Source organism: Dicentrarchus labrax, unplaced genomic scaffold (assembly GCF_905237075.1).
Source record: "Dicentrarchus labrax unplaced genomic scaffold, dlabrax2021, whole genome shotgun sequence".
Taxonomy (NCBI): domain Eukaryota; kingdom Metazoa; phylum Chordata; class Actinopteri; family Moronidae; genus Dicentrarchus; species Dicentrarchus labrax.
In genome coordinates this window covers 24,080,844-24,100,885 of record NW_026136721.1, presented here as the reverse complement: position 1 = coordinate 24,100,885, position 20,042 = coordinate 24,080,844, and the positions used below count along the sequence as shown (strand labels likewise).

The 20,042-nt window shown below is 38.8% G+C and overlaps 1 protein-coding gene across 2 annotated transcripts in view; it reads right to left on the bottom strand.

The window, feature by feature from the left end:
* ctnna2 (catenin (cadherin-associated protein), alpha 2) overlaps positions 1-13,544 on the bottom strand; it is a 307,283-nt gene extending 293,739 nt beyond the window's left edge. The window contains exon 1 of one of the 2 annotated variants that reach the window (XM_051384990.1): positions 13,213-13,544. The gene's annotated coding sequence lies outside the window, so the exon portion shown is untranslated. Of the gene's footprint in view, positions 1-11,754; positions 11,823-13,212 lie in introns of those variants that run through there. The other variant, XM_051384991.1, reaches the window with a different exon arrangement.
* Positions 13,545-20,042: the final 6,498 nt, after the last annotated feature.

The following is a 20,042-nucleotide window of genomic DNA, read 5'->3' as shown; positions in this document are numbered from 1 at the left end:
CTCACCACCGGATAGACATCACTGGACACAGATGTGTCATATTTCACTTAGTTTCAGACTCACGTGTTATGCCTGTATGTGTTGTATTCGACTGAATTCCAGTGAATAACACATTAGTTTGATTTTGTTTGAACGAGACATTTTGAACAGTGACAGCCCCAGTAGCTTCCATTAAACATGGAGATTTCTGAATGTAGATTAGAACCTTAATATCTGCACGTCACATTACATGCGGTCTGTCAATATGTGAAATATGTAAAGTACAGTGACTCAGCAGAGGGAAATGTCATTTATGCATTAGACTTTCCCATTTCCTCATTTATATTAACCTCTCATGATTCATTAACACTTACATCATGAATAGATCAGCGCACAGTATGATTTCCATTTGCTCCTTTGGGTGACTGTGTCTTAATTTATTTATTTGGTGGTCTTAAAGGAAGAATCAGAATCGAGATTCCTCTCTCTGTTCATTCAGTTCATGTTGACACATGGATTAACTTTACTACCATGAATGTATTAACAAATGAGGTTAATACATGATAAGCATCCAGGGAGCAGAGAAACAAGGTCAAACCAAGTACTAAAAAATCCTAATGTTTAGTTACATGTAGCAACAACACAACATTAACACAAAAAATGCATGAGAGAATACTGTTTTAAGTTTCAATTATAAGGTCTAAACATGGAAATTTCTGTAATACATTCTAGTTCATAACGTTCACTGACAGCAGTTTTAAGGTTTAATGTGTGCCTGTGAAACCTTGTGCCCTGTTGCCAAGGAAAGCTGCTTTAGCACAGAATAGATCTTTACAAAAACATGGAAAAATCTGAGCACACCTTGAAAGTGAGATGTGAGATAGAAAATAAAAGAATTTAATTTACTGCTGGATTTACTGCTGGATGTATGTACTTCATATACACAGACATCAGCAAAATGTTGCATCCTAATACAACAAGAGAGAGAGACTAAGCTGATACTTTGTCTTACTGCAATATGAACATAAAATGTCTTTAAAATTGTATATGCTGTGGCTTTTCAAAGAGATAAAACTCTTTTTCTCAGAAAATTCTTAGCCCCGGAGTTTTGCAAAAACATGCATATTTGTCACAGATAAAACTGTTCAAAAGTTGCTTGCACTGCATAAAATGGGCATCAGAGGTCCTTTACCATACAACACTAACTTTGTGAATACAATCCCTGTCATTTGTCATTATGGAAAGTTAATATGCCGACACTGCACTGACCCAGATTCAGAGCAGAGTTAAGCACATACACACACACACTTTCGTGGAGCAGTTCGGGAGTCTCTAAAAGCAGAAGTCAAGGCTCAACCTGTCATATCGCTGCACTCCAGAGCTATGTTCTCAGGGCGGCCAAAATAGGCTGATCAAAGTGGAGCACAACCTGTGAAATTCTCAAAGCAGCCATGTTCTCTTAGGAATTGAAAAAACCTTCTTTAAAAACATTATGCACACACTGCAAAGTTCAATAAATTCTATTAAAGCATGTCTTTTGAAAACACCTGCTTCTGATTGGCTGGAATGTATCAATTAAAGTCCTATATCAGGACACCTCAAACACGTTGGAAATACACTGCTGGTCCTGCCAGCTGGTGTCTGTCAGAACAGATGTACACAGTTTTTTAGAAACATGGTCCTATCCTCCTTCATCCTATAGATACAGCCGATTCTAGCACAAAGGTTATCCTCAGTAGTAGATTTCTGCATCTGGCTTGTCTTACCCACATTATGTCTGACATTTCTGTTGAACTTTTCTGACTTGAGTTCAACTCAGTTCAACACTTTTTTGACTACAGGGATAATTAATTTATCACCAAAATATAAAGACATTTAGTCATGCTGCACCCTCAGTGAGTATTAATGGTGACAGCATGTTTATTATTAGTAGGCCTGTACCATAAAACAGCAATGTATGTATCAGCAATAGACGATTCTAAATTGTTATCGATAGATAGTTTCACTTAAATGCATTAAATGTAAGCTGTCATGAAAGCACATGACGAATATGACCTGGCTCATAAACCGCCTGTGATTCACATTAGCCACTTTGAAATACGCAAAAAGTCATCAGTCATGACATGCATCTGCTACATCTCAAGAAACAGTCCACAGGCAGTTGACAATGGTGAGTTACTCAGCAACAATACCGTATAACAAAAGATTAACATTACAACGATTACCTCGGTGCCTTCATAAATAAAGCGGGTAAATTCAAAGTAAGGTGTTTAAAGATCTGAAAAAGCTATATTGCCCATCCCTAGTTATAAGGAAATGTGAAAATAAATAAATAACGGGACTCAACACCTAAAATACACATTTCCAACCTTGCTCAGAACGTCACCCGCTACCAGTCTATCTTTTGAACCTGCTGAAATAATTGAACAATTCTGTTCATATTGCTGGTAATGAAATATATCTAATCCGTCTTGTTATTAGCATCTAGTATTAGTCATTATATTCAATGTGTATCTTTACACTGTGTTTAAGTGACTATAGTTGGGAGTGTGATAATGCTGCTGAAAATAAAGACACAACAACAAACAACAACAAAGTCTGAATGCCAAAAAAAGGAGAATCTCAAAGCAGAAGATGAGTCTATTCCTGGTAAAGTGTACTGGCTGGATGTTGCTGTCAAAGCATACGGTGAACATTTGGGTACCTCCCAAATAATTCCCAAGACGAACGCTAAAGTGCATGGCTATGCACTGTTGGAGCAAATATCGTTCAAACTTCCCTTTGGAGGGCTCTTAAAGGTAAATCCCTCCTTTACCGCAACTATACAGCAATGCATCTGTGTCGACATAAAATGGGCCGAGCGGAGGAGACTGTTTTTTCACTGTAATCACATTTTTGTGCCAAACACATCAGGTTTGAAAACAAATGTGTTAATTACTTAAGCATGACGATATTCACAGCCTTACAGCAATCTTATCAAAAGCTCTCCCACTCATTTATTTTACAGAGATTAGAAGCAGGGTCTTAAAGGTCCCCTGTGTTAGGTGTGTGCCATATCATATCATTCACAATAATGTTAGTATCATTTTTAATATGATATTACGACTTATTGACGTAATGATGGCTGTAAGCGAGAGTAACACTGCTACCAGTTCCACGGTGGAAGAGTTGGTATCAAAAAAGAACAGCGACTTCAGTAGTGTGAAAGTGGTTTGGTTACAAAAGATCAGATGTACAACAAATCACTATAATGTGTAAGAAGTGTAAAAAGACTGTGACAACATAGAGGGCATGAAAAGAAAATATGCACTACCTCGAGCAGAGGCACCTGGTTGAGTAGGAAGAGAGCCAAAAAATCCCACGAGGAGAGCTCAGCAGCTACTGTGAGCCCTAAACCCAAAATGTTTTTTATATTGTCATATTGTCAGTATCATTATTGCAGACAGAAATACTTAATACTGAAAATATCGTGATACTATTTTAGAGCCCTATCGTCAGTGGGTTCTACTGATCAACAATAAGTGGCAACAAAAAAGGCAATGAAGAAGACTGCTAGCAAGTAGATGTATAAGAACAATATAGGATTCAAAATAATTCAAATATAAGCTTTTCAAACACACAGTTCATTTTGGTGATAAACAAAGTGTTAACATACATTTTGTTCATGTGAAATTTACATTTTCATTGAACAAAACACATTGCATAAAATGATACCTGTGATGTCCATCCATACCTTTAAAACAATACCGTCTAATTGAGTTTTATTCATAATCAATCTGCTATTCTCCTGACAGGCAAGATATCTGTTTTCATTATCCAAAATAATCCAATTTAAACACCAATGTAACACCTGTTTGTTAAACACTATTGATACAACCTGAATTTAGAAACTTTCCATTCTAACCTCTGGCAGCTGCAACCCTTTTTTTGCAATCTGTTAAGTCAAAGAGCTCTTCTCACACAACTGTTGTGACAGGATGATAACTTGCCATCAGTCTGAATGGGACAATGAGTGTCATCTGACTTAGCTTTGCAGCCCTGCTGTCAACCCAGAGGACAAAGCTCAGCTTTGATTTGAAAGGAACACATGTTTCTTTAATACCTTGTATTGTATCATCATTTGTTACACTACAAAGATCATTGCTATAACCTTTTAGTAGATATTGGTAGTTACTTATAACCCTCTTAACCCTAATTCTGCTCTGATAAATCTCACTGATAACTGGATATGTTTTTAGAGTGCAGATTGTTGCATTAATGCTCCATAATGTCCGAATGTGTAAGAAACTATATTATAGTGTATTAGTAGGTACTGTTGTGGGATTAACCCATGACACTGGTCTAGTATAAATGGGTCAAAAACCATTTAAATACAGGTTTATAATCCCACATCAGACATTGGGTTTGTGTGTCAGAGTGGTATAAAGAATGTACATGTAAGCAATATTGCACTTCTAAACAAATTAAGCCATTTTGAATCCCCAAAAGGTTCTACTCTAAACTTAACTTAATCTCCTTTATATGCTGGCAAAGTACTTTAAATACATCAATGTGATTGTAAGATGAAATGAAAATACTTAAATTTATGAATATTATAAATGTGACTGTTCCCATTTACACGATTACAGAATATAAAGTCCTCCAATAAGAATTTGTGTTTTTTAAATTTATGACAAATTGACTTAAATTAAACCCCTTTTATGAGCACTTGTGGTTGTATTTGGTCTTGAATTTATTATACAGCAGGAACATAGCCATCTGCTGTCTTTTAGCAGACTGTATCTCAAACCAAAAACATGAAGTAATTTAAGCCTTGGACATGTAAAATTATTAACCACTGTTGTGCCTTTTGGGGTGGGGGGGGTTAAAATTGACTTAAAAGTTCAAATGATTTTAGTTAGATTCAAAATGTCATCCTGAATTTATGATGTTTGGCAAAAACAGTGTCCAGTAATTGCTCTTTTTTTCAAAGAAATTACAAAACACCAAAAAAAGACAAAGTGTGGAGATGCTACGACACAAGCTATATTTACCTAGTGAGGCAGCAGCTGTAAGAGGGAGAAGCAAATGAAATACTGCATTCTTTAAATGTCTTTCGTGAATGTTCAACATGTCAGCATGACTGGCATGACCGCTAGGGTTGTTTTTTTCCTTTGCTCATTCCCTGAATATCTTGTAGTAGTGGAAATTATATGGGCTGTGTGTGTTGGCTTCAGGAGATAGAAGATGGGGGACAGTTATAAAAAAAAAAGGTACCAGTAAACAAACTTCACATCAGGTCACATATGTTTTAGAGTGGGCTTGTCACACCATGAGACACACACACCAATATTGGCAATTTCCGCCGAAGACAAAACAAACCTATTAACCTTCTTACATAAATGTTTTATTAAAAACATAAAGACAGAGACATATAGTCCAATTAGCTGATTTTGTAAAAAATAATTCTAGAGCTACTGCCATCACTGACCACATCTATGATTTCTTTCAGCAATTCAAACAAGTGTAGTGCTCATTGACAGCTGTTTCTCAGGTAAAAAAAAAAAAATGACAACTGAGTGAACCACACCTTTGTAGATGGAATCCACATGTACCAGAGCCAAAAGAATGGCCACATTTCCACAGAAATGGCCCCGCACATTAATGACACAGGGCTGTCACAACAACCGCATTAATGAAATACACCGTTATGAGAAGCCAACCTTAGGGGATGACAAGCCACTGCCACAACCGCACATAACGTCAAGTCAGAGGAAAGCGTCCCAGAGCGGCGAGGTTGAAGAGACTCGACTCAGCAGACGTGCTGTCTGAAACACAGTTCTAACTCAGGATCCCTCAATTCACAGACCAGGAATACAATACCACACAGGAGGAAGTCATGTAGCCTTGCTCTGGAAAAACTCCCGACTGGAAACACCAGCAGCCTGTTAGTAGAAAATGCTGACTGTCCCAATTCGCCACAGCTGTGGCATTCGTGTCTTGCCAGGGTTTCGGTTTATCGAGTAACTCAGCGACTTTCAGCCAAATATGTTAACTAACTGGTGACTTTTTTTAGTTGCCATTTAGCAGGGTTAAAGACCCAGGAGGCAGGAGGAGGGAGTGGAGTGGAGGAGGGAGAGTTGCCATTTAACAGGAGGCAGGAGTGGAGGAGGGAGAGAACAGGTGATTAGTACAAGCAGGTACTGAGATTAAACATTATCTCCTTACAAAGAAAGCAAAGTAGCAAAAAGGACAAAAATGGCGACAATACCGCATACCACGCAGTTGAATCACCCTAAATCACCGCAAATCGCGAAATCCCTTCACCGCGACAGGCCTAGAATGACATTGAGGCAGCTATGTGGTGCTGTAAGATGACTAACAGAAAGCGCAACTCATATATTGGCATGTACCATAGCATCTAAGTCAACTGAAGCTGCAAATATGTCGCTAACTCTTAATCGGTTAAAAGACTATGGACTATACTTTTTAAAATCATGTCAAAATTAAAAAACATTATTTCATGTCCATCTACATTATCTCTATCATTATCTTTAGGCTACTTTTAGTAAAACTGAATAATGTATAGTATGGGTGGAATTTAATCTTTTGTTGAGAAATTAACAGCAAAGGTCTCTTGGTTGCTTTTTTAACAAGATAAAATAGCGTGTTAATAAAGGGTAACTGGGAATGACTGTAGGAGATGAAGACGGAAAGGAGTACAGGAAGCAAACCACATAAACATATAAAGATAATTTCTGTGAAAGTGGGAAAGGCACTGAAAAATGTATACGCTCGTTGCACTGTCAGGCATTTCTGTGAAAATCAGCAAGCAGCTGGTACTTTCTAAGCCTTTAACACCCCAGTTTTTGGTTTATTTATGGAAAAGATCTATCTTCTCTTGACTTAAGAGGTTCATTTCAAATTGCATGAAAAGTACTTATTTAACTTTTGAAATAAAATTTTTAAAAATTGCCCTGAAACAATATGTCCCCAGCCTCCCTCTCCAAGCTTTTGGCTAATCCTAGAATCGCTCCTGGTCGGCATATAGATTTTCTGTAAGTGAAGAAAAGCAGTCACCTAACAATAGAAAAGTTAATGCACCACGACCGAGCACACACACTGTGGGGGAGGAGCTGGGCCGGTACTTGGGGCCCCTACTGGTCCCAGATGTAGCCTATGGTGGGGGTGGATAGAGAGTGAGCATGAGAGAGACAAGTGAGGCCTCAGAGAGATGGAACAACTGTGAGACGAGATGAGACACTTGAATAGCCCCTAAGCAAAGCTATATGCACAGATTTGTTTTTGATAGAATCAAAACAAAAAGGTGGCACAATGGAGGACAGAGACAGAGCAGAAGCAGAGAGAGAACTTTCGAGTGCCAGAAGTGTGTTAACATGACCTCTCATGGCTAGGGAAACGATTATGCTGGTGTGAATGACAATGAATGTTTGCACACAAATTATGCACAGTTCACCAAACTGCATTGTCACTGCCCATTCATTGACGCCTACATGCTACAGCTACAAAATCCACCAGATGCCTGCTTCTATGGAAGGTTAGACTCATCTCCTCCCCTAAGCTACGGTCTTGACTGAAACTAGTCAAATCGCAGTCACTCTATTGTAATATTTTTGATTTTAAATGTAAGTTGCAATATCCAAGAAGGAGCAAGATCAGCTGCTTTACATGTGTACAGTATTTTCCACATATCCCAAGATATAATCTGATATGTGTTTCCCAAACTATACTGCAGAAACAAGCACATCTGTTTCACTGAAAACAGAATATTTTGTATAGCTTAAAAACACTACTTAATTACTCTAACATTAATGGCATACTGGTGTAGCCTATAGCCATCGTTATGACAGTTTCCAATGACAAAGTCAAGTTATACTAGACCACTAACATGCCCCGAGGTCAATCCGTGTCTTACCATGACTACCAGATACAAAGTGACTTGGACATGCAGCTCCAGCTTCAAAAAGAATGTCTTTGATGCTCACAGCTCAAGCCATCCTAGTCCGCATGAATAACATGAATTCTTAGAGTGAGATGTAGGCAGCTATAAAAAAAGGTGATGAAATGATCCACATCAGCCGGATAAATTCTGAGAATTACCGAGGTGGTTCTGCCTGTACTTGTGAAAGAGGCTTTGTTGTCACTTCAGACACTCACGAACCGATAGGGCCACCGACCAACAAAAGAAAAATATTATTAACAATTCAGTCTTCAAAATCAATTACTTTTACCCCAGAGACGGGGACATCTATGGGAGACTGAGGGAGAATCATTAAAAACTGTAGTGAAAAATCCTGGCAGCAGCTTGACATCACACTCCAGTTACATCTCAATGAGAAAAGGTGCTGTCTGCTAACTGACAAGTTTTACTCTCTCGCTTCTTAGGCGATACAACCTCCTCTCTCTCTCTCTCTCTCTCTCTCTCTCTCTCCACGAGTGCTTCCACTGATACGACTAAAACCTTATCACAGGTAATTTAACCCCTTAATTAAAGTTGTTATCAAATAACAACTTTAATTTTGTAAACACACCTGCTTGGTTCTCATGCTTAGCTAAGATTTCCAACAACAACTCATCAGCTAGAAACCCCTTTTCAAATAATCTATCGCATGTATCCAGGATTCAACATCCCTTAACATGAAAACATGAATACAAATAAACATACGTACATCCTTGTACAATAAAATAACCCTGGGGCTCTAACATCCACTAAACCTATAAACCATTTACTATATAGTTTTTTTCATTGTTGAAATTCAGTTTCTTTTTTAAAACATAAATACCATAGTTCCAGCCTCCTTTGAACTCACTATTATATATACATGCACTTGTCTATTGTCTATAAATGTTGTTGTTGTTTGTTTATATATTATATGTACATATATATATATATATATATATATATACATATTTATATAAGTGTACATAGTACTTTATGTCTATTTTGTTTAGCTTGTTTATTTATGCTTTTTCTGTGTATGCACATTGAGAGCAGCGTAGAGCTGGAATCAAATTCCTCGTATGTGTGCACATACCTGACCAATAAAAAAAAGTGATTCTGATTCCCCTAGCATGTTAAGAGTACAATCTGATAGTACAATACTAGTAGTAGCTTGACCTACGGTTAGCCCGAGCCTTAACCAAGCAGTTTGAGTTGCCTAACCTTATCATACCATAGCCCTTTGGATCTTATTAACCACTATCTGATACCGCTTACAAAAGGGCCTCAAAAGGGCCTAAGAATGAGGAGTTGGGAGTTGTTTTTTTTTAAAAACAATTTGATGACAACAATATGCTTTCACTCAGTACCAAACAGACCAGCTTATCTATCATTAAAGGGTCATTTATATATTTATTTATTTATTATTGTATATCTGTAATTTACAACAAATGTGACACTTGCTTGCCCTCTTGGGTTAATAAATAAGTGGCTAATAGGGGTGTCATGATAACAGCAATGAAGAATGAGGTACCGTGCTACTGACAAGCCAACCACAGAGGGATGGCAAGTGACCGCCACAACCGTGACATCACACCATCACATCATGTTCAGTATTTAAGAGGAAAGTATTGCAGCAGCCAGGCTGAAGAGACTCGACACAACAGAAGCGCTATCGGAAACCCAGTGCTACTCGCCAGTCGCCACCAAGAGTTTCACTCAGACACCACATCATCAGTTCCAACTCATATTCCACACTTTGAATTCCCTCTTCACATTAAAATCTGTGCGGAACTGTTAGCAGCTTTTGTTGGTTAAAACTGCTGGATTCCTACAATTCTCAAACACTGTTAAAAATGTAGCTCCAACCTGAATATAAGATCCGAGCTGCATAGGATATTAAAATTTGATTAAACATTTCCCAGGCATGTAAAGTTGTGATGACACAAGGGTGCAAATACTTTTGCACTTTTCATTTATTTAAATGCTGTTAGCTCCACAAGAAACAGACAAAATATCAGCCTGACTTCTGATGACTTGCAATGCTTTGTGAGCAGTTTCTTTGTTATGTTATTCAACCACACCCACAAACAGATTTCAGAGTAATGGAAGGATGGGTAGATGGATTGATTTTCTTTGATGATAGTCTTATACAGAATGAAGCTAGGCTGTAACAATATAAACTTTCACCACAATAGCTCTTGTGCTGGGCATTGTGGGTGTGGTCTTAGGCAGCCTAACAGACATGAAGAGGAACTTAAAGAGTATAACCTTGTTGTTTCCTCCTGCACCAAGCTGCTGCTGACACTATACTTTCAAGCATTGCTTGATCATCCACTTTACTGTCCCCCCTGAAACAATAAAGTGCTTTTTTTCTTTTTTTTACAGTCCAGGGTAGGGTAATGTCATACAAACAGTTGAGGAAACAGCAGACCCATGAAGCCAGTCTTACATATGTCCAAGTCACGTGCTGTTGAGTAGGCTAAGTGAGTGTCTCCAAAAGCACACAATGAGGAAACACACACTAAGCCAAAAACCTGGTGTTCAATGTTTGCTGTCAGTTCAATGCAGCTCCACATTGCAGCATAGGGTAATACAAACCCTAGGGTTAGGAGAGTTAAAATTGATGTGGTAGACAAGAGAGCTACAACTATTGATTGTTCTGTGTTGTTTCTATTGCCTCATCTCTCATCTCTTAAACAGTATCAAACATTTGTGCAAGAGCTGGAGTGAGAGAAAGCCTAAGAGAGGAGGCAATCCTGTTCCAGTTAGCGGGGGTACCATGGCTACCCTTAAAAGCTCTGCTTCACTACAACAACAGTGGGTTCCATGGTGTTCAGCCAATATCGCTTCCTCTCCCAGGAGACCGGGAACACAATGCCCTCCTGACTGCCATTGATTGCATAGTCTCACCCATAAATTGTGGCTTTTACTTATCCCTAGTAACCGAAAGAGGCTTTATACTGCAAATGGGATACAGTAACTGAGCCAAAACATTCAGATGATTATATGCAGGTGGCTGTCAAACCTTGTAATTCAATATTATGAGGAATGAGGAAATTACAAACCTTGTAATCTGGTTAAATGAAGAATGAGGAATAAGAGATTATCTACATTACATAGTAGCTGACAATAACTGTGTTTCAGAATCAGAACTAGGACGGGTGCCACTGTAATTATCATAAAGGTTAAAGAAATAAGCCTCTCATAAAAGATGGTCTTAAGCAGATGGTGGGACAGTGATACACATATGCAGTTATTTCCCAAAGGGCAGAGACGAGTCTGTCCATGCTTGGCAGCCTGGAATCATTGCTCTGGTCAATATTTACTAAAAACCATCTTTACTGGTTTAAATACTTCTTGTTCAGCAAAATTAAACAAACATTGTTACTCATTATGCTGTGATTCTGCCACAAATGATAAAATGCTTTGTGAGTAACTAATTGAGGGACAAATTAAAATAGTTCTAATTATTTAAGTCATTTTACAAGAAAAAATGGCAAACAATAGCTGGTCCCACTTTATCAAATGTGAGGATTTCCTGCTTTTTCCATTTGTTTTTTAAGTTTGGACTATTAGTCTGTCAAACAAGAAATGTCTTCTTGGACTCTGGGAAATTGTGAAGGGCAGTAGTTGCACATTTTGTGACAACATATAGAATAAATAATCTAGATAAATAATTATAACAAAATAATTCATAATTAATTGAATCTGAAATACATTAGCTGCCCTTCACTAACGTTTTTGGTAGTCATCAAGTGATATAACAAACGTAGACAAATACTATTCCACCCATAATATATCTATTTCTGAATGCTTTTCTCTTAAACACTCACCTAAAACTCAGAAGCCAAAATACACAGCGCACTACACCACTAAGAAATCGTTTGAGATTAGTTGAGCTTCATCCTTTGCAGGCAGTCTAATCAAATAACATGGTAAACACATGGGGGAGTATACCCACACAGCCCTGACAGTGAGCCTGAGCATGCCTCCTTGCCAATCAAAAGTTTAGATTCTAAATACAGCCACTATGTGACCCCTAGAGGCCTCTGGTATTCCATATATCCAGTTACAGGAAGAGAATGTGTGCAAACTACACTGGGTCACAAAAGCTGTGCTCTGACTCCTGCTGCGCTGCACTGTAGCATGCACTTAGTCTGAATGGTGCAAGTCTGCAAACATAGCGAACACATGCAAACTCTGGATAATTAAAATGTTGTAATAGAAATGACATTGAACAGGAGGGGAGGGTATTTTAATCACTACCCATTTACGTCAACAGTGCGAGACGGACTGAAGAGATGTATCACTATCTGGACACAGGTTATTGATGAACTACCATTACGGAAGTGATAAAGTAGGGGATGATTTATGCAGAAAACTGTAACGCTTGAATCAGCTGTGTTCGACGGGTTACTTAAACTAATTGTCACTGTTAATAGAGCTAATAGAGACTTGACTATAAAGTACCGTTACGCTTGCAGGGGTGAGGCGAGGCTGTGTGTACTTCGCTACTTGAAATCCTTGAGTCAAGCACGAAGGCGTTAATAAATAATTCAAAAATCAGCTGCATAAGATTAGTAGGACTTGATGACTTTATTGAACCGTGCGTTAAGAATAAGCATTAAACAAAGAGGGCAAATGTATCAGACAAAAGGAAATTTAAGAGCGCTGCAAACACACGGGAAAGGGGAGGAGGGGAGGAGGGAGGGAGGCTAAACGGTCTTTTTTTTTTTTTTTACGTGTGGGTGAAGAAACTGAAGGATTTCCACCGAACGCCCGGACGGTTAAACAGCCGTTAATGCAGATGTGGAAACCGTTATTCTCACTAGCATAGAAGTGGCTGGTGTCAGTTAGCTTAGCCACTCCACTAGCCTAGCACGCCTAGCTCGTCTCTGCCTCGACGGGCTCACATAAGTCGGTCGGAGCAGGCTTTCAGCACTGGGCTCACTGGATAGCGGAGCTCGGAGTGCGGTTTAGATAAACGTTAGCTGAGTCGGCGAGACAGATTTTCCAAGCTAACGAGAATAGCCCCGCTCAGAAAATAGACGCCATGGAAGCATGCTGTGGTTTATCATGAGCTGTGTAAAGTATTATTTCGGTGCGCCAACTAGCTTAAAGCACACAATGATGAATGAAAAGGCGGACCTCGCCTAAGCTAATGTTAGCAGTACAGCGGGTCAGTCAGTGCAGCAAGTGTAATGCTACCAGGCTGCTAGCAAAAAAGAAACATAAAAAAAATAATAAAAAAAACAGTTGACAAACCACAGCGTTCAACTAACGCTACGCACCTTTAACTGTTGGAGATGTCACCTCTTGCAGGTCCGCAAACTGTGTACACCGGCTGCTTTCACTGAGTATTCCCCAAAAAAAGAAGGATGTCCTCCTGTTCAGTTAACCCACGGTGAACACTGAAAATCGACTCAATCCGGACGCTTTCCTCAATCCTGTGGTGCTGAATCTGAGGCTACACGCTTCTGTCGGTGTCTCGGAAATGCCTCCTCCTCCTATGGCTCCCTGCAAAATACTGACCCCTCCCAGCGCTCCGACCACAACAACTGAGTGGGCAGGTGCAGATGATGGTGCGCTAGTAACGGGAAGCCTTGCAATATAGTGGGCTGTGTGGTAGATTCCAGGCTTGTCAAATCAGGAGGGTCTCCGTCGTTGACGCATGCGTGATGCGCCCTGCCAGTGAACACATTGTAGGGAGGATTCCTGAGCTTTGGTATATTCTGGGACGCATGCCGATTCCAGCTGTAGTGATAGCGGTAACAGTGTAACACGACTAGTAGCATAATTGTTTTAATAATACCACAATACATTTAGAAAGATACCATATAAATTTAAAAGAGTATTTGTTGCAGTGTTTTGCTATAGCGATAGCAGCAGATGAAGATGGACATGTGTGAGGAGGACAGAATAAAGTTCCTTTCGAATATCAATATCAATTTTGGCTGTTGAAAGTGCTGTGTATGTGGAGTTATAATTTTGTTTTTGTATTATTTTGTGTTGTAGCCTATATAATATAATTTTAAAGCCTGATGCAATTATCAGCTCAAAGTAATTTTAAATAAAGAATCTGGTCAAATAAAAATCTAACCATGAAAAAAAGATAGCTCTAACAGAGAAACAATGATCAGTTTAAAAAATTGTTTTACTGCATGTCAAGTGATACAATACCTACACTAACCAGTAAATCAATTAATGCTTTTTCTTTTTCTTTTTTTTTACAAAGACATTGAACAATTTAGATGACTTTAAATTGCAACTTGGGTTTGGGAAAAGCTGAATATTTCTTTTGCACTACTGCCCACAGACTTGGTTATTACGCCTACAAACATTAGAGTTATTTTATATAATGGGATGAATATAATTTATTGACTGTGGGCTGTTGCATAAAAACATATTATTTGTTTTTGTAACCTACAGTTGGTCTGTCTTTGTTGTTTTTATAATTACAAATGCAGCTACAGCTTTCACTACCACCACAAGCCCAATCACGGCCAACCTTCTTCACATCTGGCATTCCAGCAGAAGCATTGTGCTTCATACCGTCACAGTCCAGAAATTACTCAGCATGATAGATATATGCTTTGGAAAACTGGAGGACATAGAGACATATGCAACGAACATGTCCGTCCATCCTTCAGTTCCTCTGCCACTCATATAGGGCTAGGTCAAAGTGGCAGGAGACTATGTAAAGTAGACCAGGTATCCTTCTAATAGCTATATGTCCGCCTGCTCTTCCAGGGGAATCCCAAGGAAGGCTTTCCCAGCCCAGATTGCATATGTATATAGTCCATGCTGCTTGCTCTTGGTCTTCCCCAGAGTTTTCTCCCACTTGGATGTGCCCAGATTTTGTCCTCAGGGAGGCTGTCACGAGGCATCCTAATCAGATGCCCGAACAACCTCAACTGGGTTATGGAAAGGCAGGGCAGTTAAACTCTGAGCTCTTTCCAGTTATCTAAGCTCCTCACCCCATCCCTAAGGGTGAGCTCAAATGTTAACTCATGTCAGCTACCCCACTGCCCAGAGCTAATAACCAGAAGTAATGTTTGGAACATAGATTGCTTGTTTAATCACAAGCTTTGCCTGCAGGCTTCACTTTCTCTTCATTTAAACAGTCCAGTTCATTGCCTGCATAATGACAGACAGCAATCCACCTGTCTATCTCCAACTCCACTCATGAACAAACCTAATCTCAGCTCACTCCTAAACCAATGGAGCCATGCCAGTTTATCACTTCACCCCTCCGGAAAAATGGATCTCAGAAGCTTGGAGAACTTGGTTTTAGGAGGAAAATCTTAGCTGGAAACCTTAACTTACTTCATGAGTATGTCCTCTGAGCAAGACCAAAGGCGACATTAAAGGAAGATTTCACATTGTTCCTGACTGACTGGTCAGTGAATGGTTATATGCAATGAATACATCGAATTATTGCCATTAAGCATAATTGAATGAGATGCTTTAAATGATTTTTGTGTAACCATGAGGCAAACTATACTTCTCCATATAGAAATATATTTTCCTTGATTCATGATGACATGAGAAATTTTTCACCTTTTATACATATTCACCACCTCTATTCCTATCATAACTACCAGATAAAACAATTAAATATAGAGCAACTTATTCTCTTTACTCTGGATGAAAGCCATATTAATTACTTGTTAATCAACACATCAGCTCACAGGACAGGCTTAGAGCTGAGACACCGCAAGTTATTTTCAATCTTAGTCGGTTGAACTTGAAGACAATTACAGTCTGAAATGAGCAGGTAATCACTGAAAACCTCTGTGAAGTTCGGTCTCCCGAAGAAATTGGATTACACCTACTTTAGGCCAACATATTAGGTCAATAAGAAACAGCTGAATTAGGAGGACCTTTGATGCTATGCAGCTGTGGCAGATGGACTCTTGCTGAACATGAACAAACTGTTAGGAAATTGGTTACAATAACAATATCAATACACTATCTCCAGTTTAACATTACAGCATGAAAGAATTGTAGAAGTTTTAAAGTGGGGGAACTATGGCTTGAACATCTTCATATAAGCAAAAAGTGAAACCAGCATGTAAAAGTGATGATCAATAATGGTAAACATTGTTACAGCCAGTTGTGTGCATTGTCTTTAGTCCCAACACTTCTTCATCTGGAGCAGGAACAGCAGCCCATTGTCTCCCATCTGCTTGTGTTCTGAGTGCATGGCAGCAACCCAACCCAACATGTTAGCAAGCTATTATTCATTTGTCAGATAGGGGACCGTGACTGGTTACTGTAGAGTTGTCTCACAGCGTATCCCAGCCTCTCACTATCTGGTTCACTGGCCTGATCCATCTGGAGCAAAGCTACACTGGGAATAAACCTATCTTAGACTCTGAGAAGTTGTCAACTACTTTATTATATATTTAGATCAAGGCAAGCAGCATAAAGCAGTGCAAGATCATAAGCTCCCTTCTGCTCGTAAAGCTACACAGCTTCACACTTCCTCTGAGAAGCACAGTCCGTATTACTACAATGTACAAGTGCGCAATATATGTGTGCTTAATTGCAGTCCATAGGCCTTGCTTACATAAAAAACCATCTGTTTATAACACATATTCACATTCCACTACAGTGTCCAGCTGGGCCCTCCCTTCCACCCAGAGGAGAGGCACTCCAGGGACTGCAATCAGAAAATGTCCCTGGACTGGCTTATACCGTTCTCTTAACATAATGAGGCCATCACTACACCCAACCCACTGTACTTTGGGGATGAATAATAAAGTTTTGCACTCTCTTGGTTTTCAAAAACCCCATGTTTTATCCTCTGACTCAAAAAGAGGAGAATGCAGAGCACAGGAAAGAAGGGCTGGGGCTGCAGTTTTTGAAAACTCTCACTGGATGTTAATATCTCAAGAGAAGAATAGGTTTTTAAGTCCCTCCATTGTAACATAAGGGTCATTCACATCTGTCCACAGTCAAGAGCTGTTTCATTTTCAAATGCCAGAGACATGAATTGCCATGGATAGAGTCATTCTGAATGGCCTTGCAACCAAAACAGTTATCAGTTAGAGTTTTAGCTTTCACCCTGACAACCATGAACTGTATACTATATAAAAACTTAAATCAGGAGATTCCTAATGGTAAAATTAACCAAAGGCATGTGCTAAACAAATATGTGCATGTATAGTATTTATTTTGAAGAGTAAAAGACCAGCTAATGAATCAATCAAAAGCATCTAAGCCTATATCTAAAGATATAGTAATTGTAATCTCTCATCCTGAAAAAAGAGGAACATGACCACTCAAGTGCTCTTACTTTTCAATATTGCTGCAAACACACAATGTTAAAATTGTTACAAGGAGAATGAATCTCTGAAGAGAAAAGAGTCCTTCAGTTTGAGATCAAGTTAAACTGCATTAAGAAAAAGGCTTGCAAAATGCATTGTCATGACCAGTCATGGGTATACCACTGCACCAGCTCATAGTGTATGCCCATTTTAAGGTGATTTTATTACAATTCAACCCTTATTCATTATCTGTATCCTTAAGGCAGTTTATGATCAGTGAATCAGGACCAGAATTTGCCTTTTGATAAGGTTATCAATGGAGAAAGTAGTCAAGTGAAGTTTTCCTTCTGTAGATCCTAATCCTCTGAGAGCCTTGTCTTCATTGGCATCAACTTGTTCAGGCACATCTTTTCATCCAATGAGATATAATCAAAGTAGCAATCATCTCTCTGCTCTGTTCGTTATCATTACCCTCATATCAACACAAATATATCAGTTGGTCTGGGGTATTGTTAAAACGGTTCACCCTCTATCTAAATAGGTTTTAAAGGGGGAAAAATCTTGTTCAATGTGACAATCAGATATGATATCTAAAAGGGTCTCAGTTATGTGTCAAATTGCCTTTCAAATGCGGAGCACAAGAGTGAGAATGATTACATTTAAATGAGAACCCCACTTTACATGATGATTTTAGTGAGGATATGCTCACAATTACCTCCATGCCTTCAATCAGCGACACTAAAAATAGGAGAATTATTTTGGAGTTGAATGTCTTTTTGAAAATGACATAGTCTAACTGATCTGCTGGTTTGGACACTTTTATTGTGCACTTGCCTTACTGCCACTTTGATACATAACAAGAAAAAGTATTCCAAACTAGTTCAACATAATACACTATTTTTTGCTGATAGTCTCTGTAGCATCTTTAGTCATGAATTAAAGATTGTTCATGACTTAATACATGAGATGAAATGAATAATTTAGACTACTGTCAGACATGATATATTTTTGGGCATGCTTTAATGGCTATCTTTTGTCCTTTTGAAGGTGTGTGAAGTCATTTCACAGCAAATGCTCTTAGGTCTATGGATCATGAGTTAGTGGAATCTTTACTGCAACAACACACCATTACCTTCCTTCACTGCAGATATTACTGCTTGGCTGCTGACAATACTCTGGCAAATTGATTGCTTTAGACAGCAATGTACCTATGTAATACATTTTTCTCCTATATGTTACAGCGAGAATATCTCTGTTTACTGTAGAGGGTCAGCATGCTCAAGGACGAGATGTTTGCATAGGCTGTGAATAAACAAAATTCATCCCTTCTAGGGATGAAATTCTAAAGCATAATAATGTCAGATCTCTTTTTATATACTTTACCATCCCTCTCCACCAATCTAATAAAATGCTCGAAGGGACAGTTTCTACTCCAGTAAAAAAGCAGTTATGTTTGTGAAGCACACTGTGGATTATTATGCACTCAGGGAAGAGGTGGCATATTTGTTGCCCTTTCTGCATCACCCAGTGGCTTGCTTTGTTAGCAGCCGAGGTTGTTAGGGAGTGTGCCGACTAGATAAGCTTGTGTATCTCCCAGAGATGCACAAGTTACAATGGGATTTAATGTGAGAATGAAACAGCATCTGCCTGTCATTTTGTCTGTGTGCTTGTGAATTTAAGGCTGCCATCCCAAACACAACCCTCAGAGAACTGAGTGATGCCATCTGTTCAGATTTATACAAGAATATATTCTGAATTTTATGATAGAATGTTCATGAGGATTTTCTGAAAATAATTTTGCAAACCATAGCACTTCATGAGACGAGCAAGGTTTAAAGTTTACATATGAAAGCAACCTCCATACACTGTATTCAAGCATGTCTTATCTTCAGACCAGATAAGCTGAAGGGAGGTCAATTTGTGGCACCACAGTACTGGTTCCTTTGTACGAGTACACAGCCATTAGGGGAGGGCTCTTTTTAGCATTTCGGTTTCCAGTCTCAGAACATCTGTAAGCTCTTCTGAATGAAAAAAGGGGCTGCTAATAGAAAATATATTCAGTGTCATGCATAATAGTTTAATATTCATTCAAGAATATTCATTCTTCAAATCATGTAAATAAGAAGTAGAGTTAAGAATTCTTTATGTGCACAAAGCAAAAATATATATTTTAGATGTAATACCACATAAAGGTGAGAAATGGCTTGATTAGACATCCTGTTGGCAGTGGTCCTATTGTTATTACTGTTCTGTTCAACAGTCTGCTGCATTGCTTTCATTGTATATCACAATCATTTTTATATCTAATGAATTGGAGTCCCTGCATTGGGTACAAAAACAAAATGGTCACAGAGTTTTATGAGTGTTTTTATCAGTGTTTAATGATCTTTTGAACACCCTCTGCACCAACCGCACACCTAACCTGCTAAGAAGTGGGATTATCAGTTTTCATAGGCTGCCTCTCGCTGAGAGTTGGAGAACATCAGTGTGAGAAACACAATGGTGTGAAAGTAAAGCTGGAAATTTAAGACTTTTCATCACCTTCAGTGTAAGTCATATCTGCCTCATCTTCACATTTGTAAAAAGAATGCAGATGCACACACACATGCACAGCTGTTATTGCTTGAATGATTCATGTTTTGTCACTGCTCCAGCTCCTTGAAAAGCTGCATGATGATGTCATACTGGAACTTTTACAGACAGAAAATCCCTCCAAAGATTGAAGAAAACTTGGCATTCACTAAAGAAGATGAGCTGTATTTTGAGCTTGAAAATGGTATGACCTTTCATAAGAAATATAAGAACAAGCACAGAACAGACTACATTGGCTCCTCACAGCTGTCAGTAAC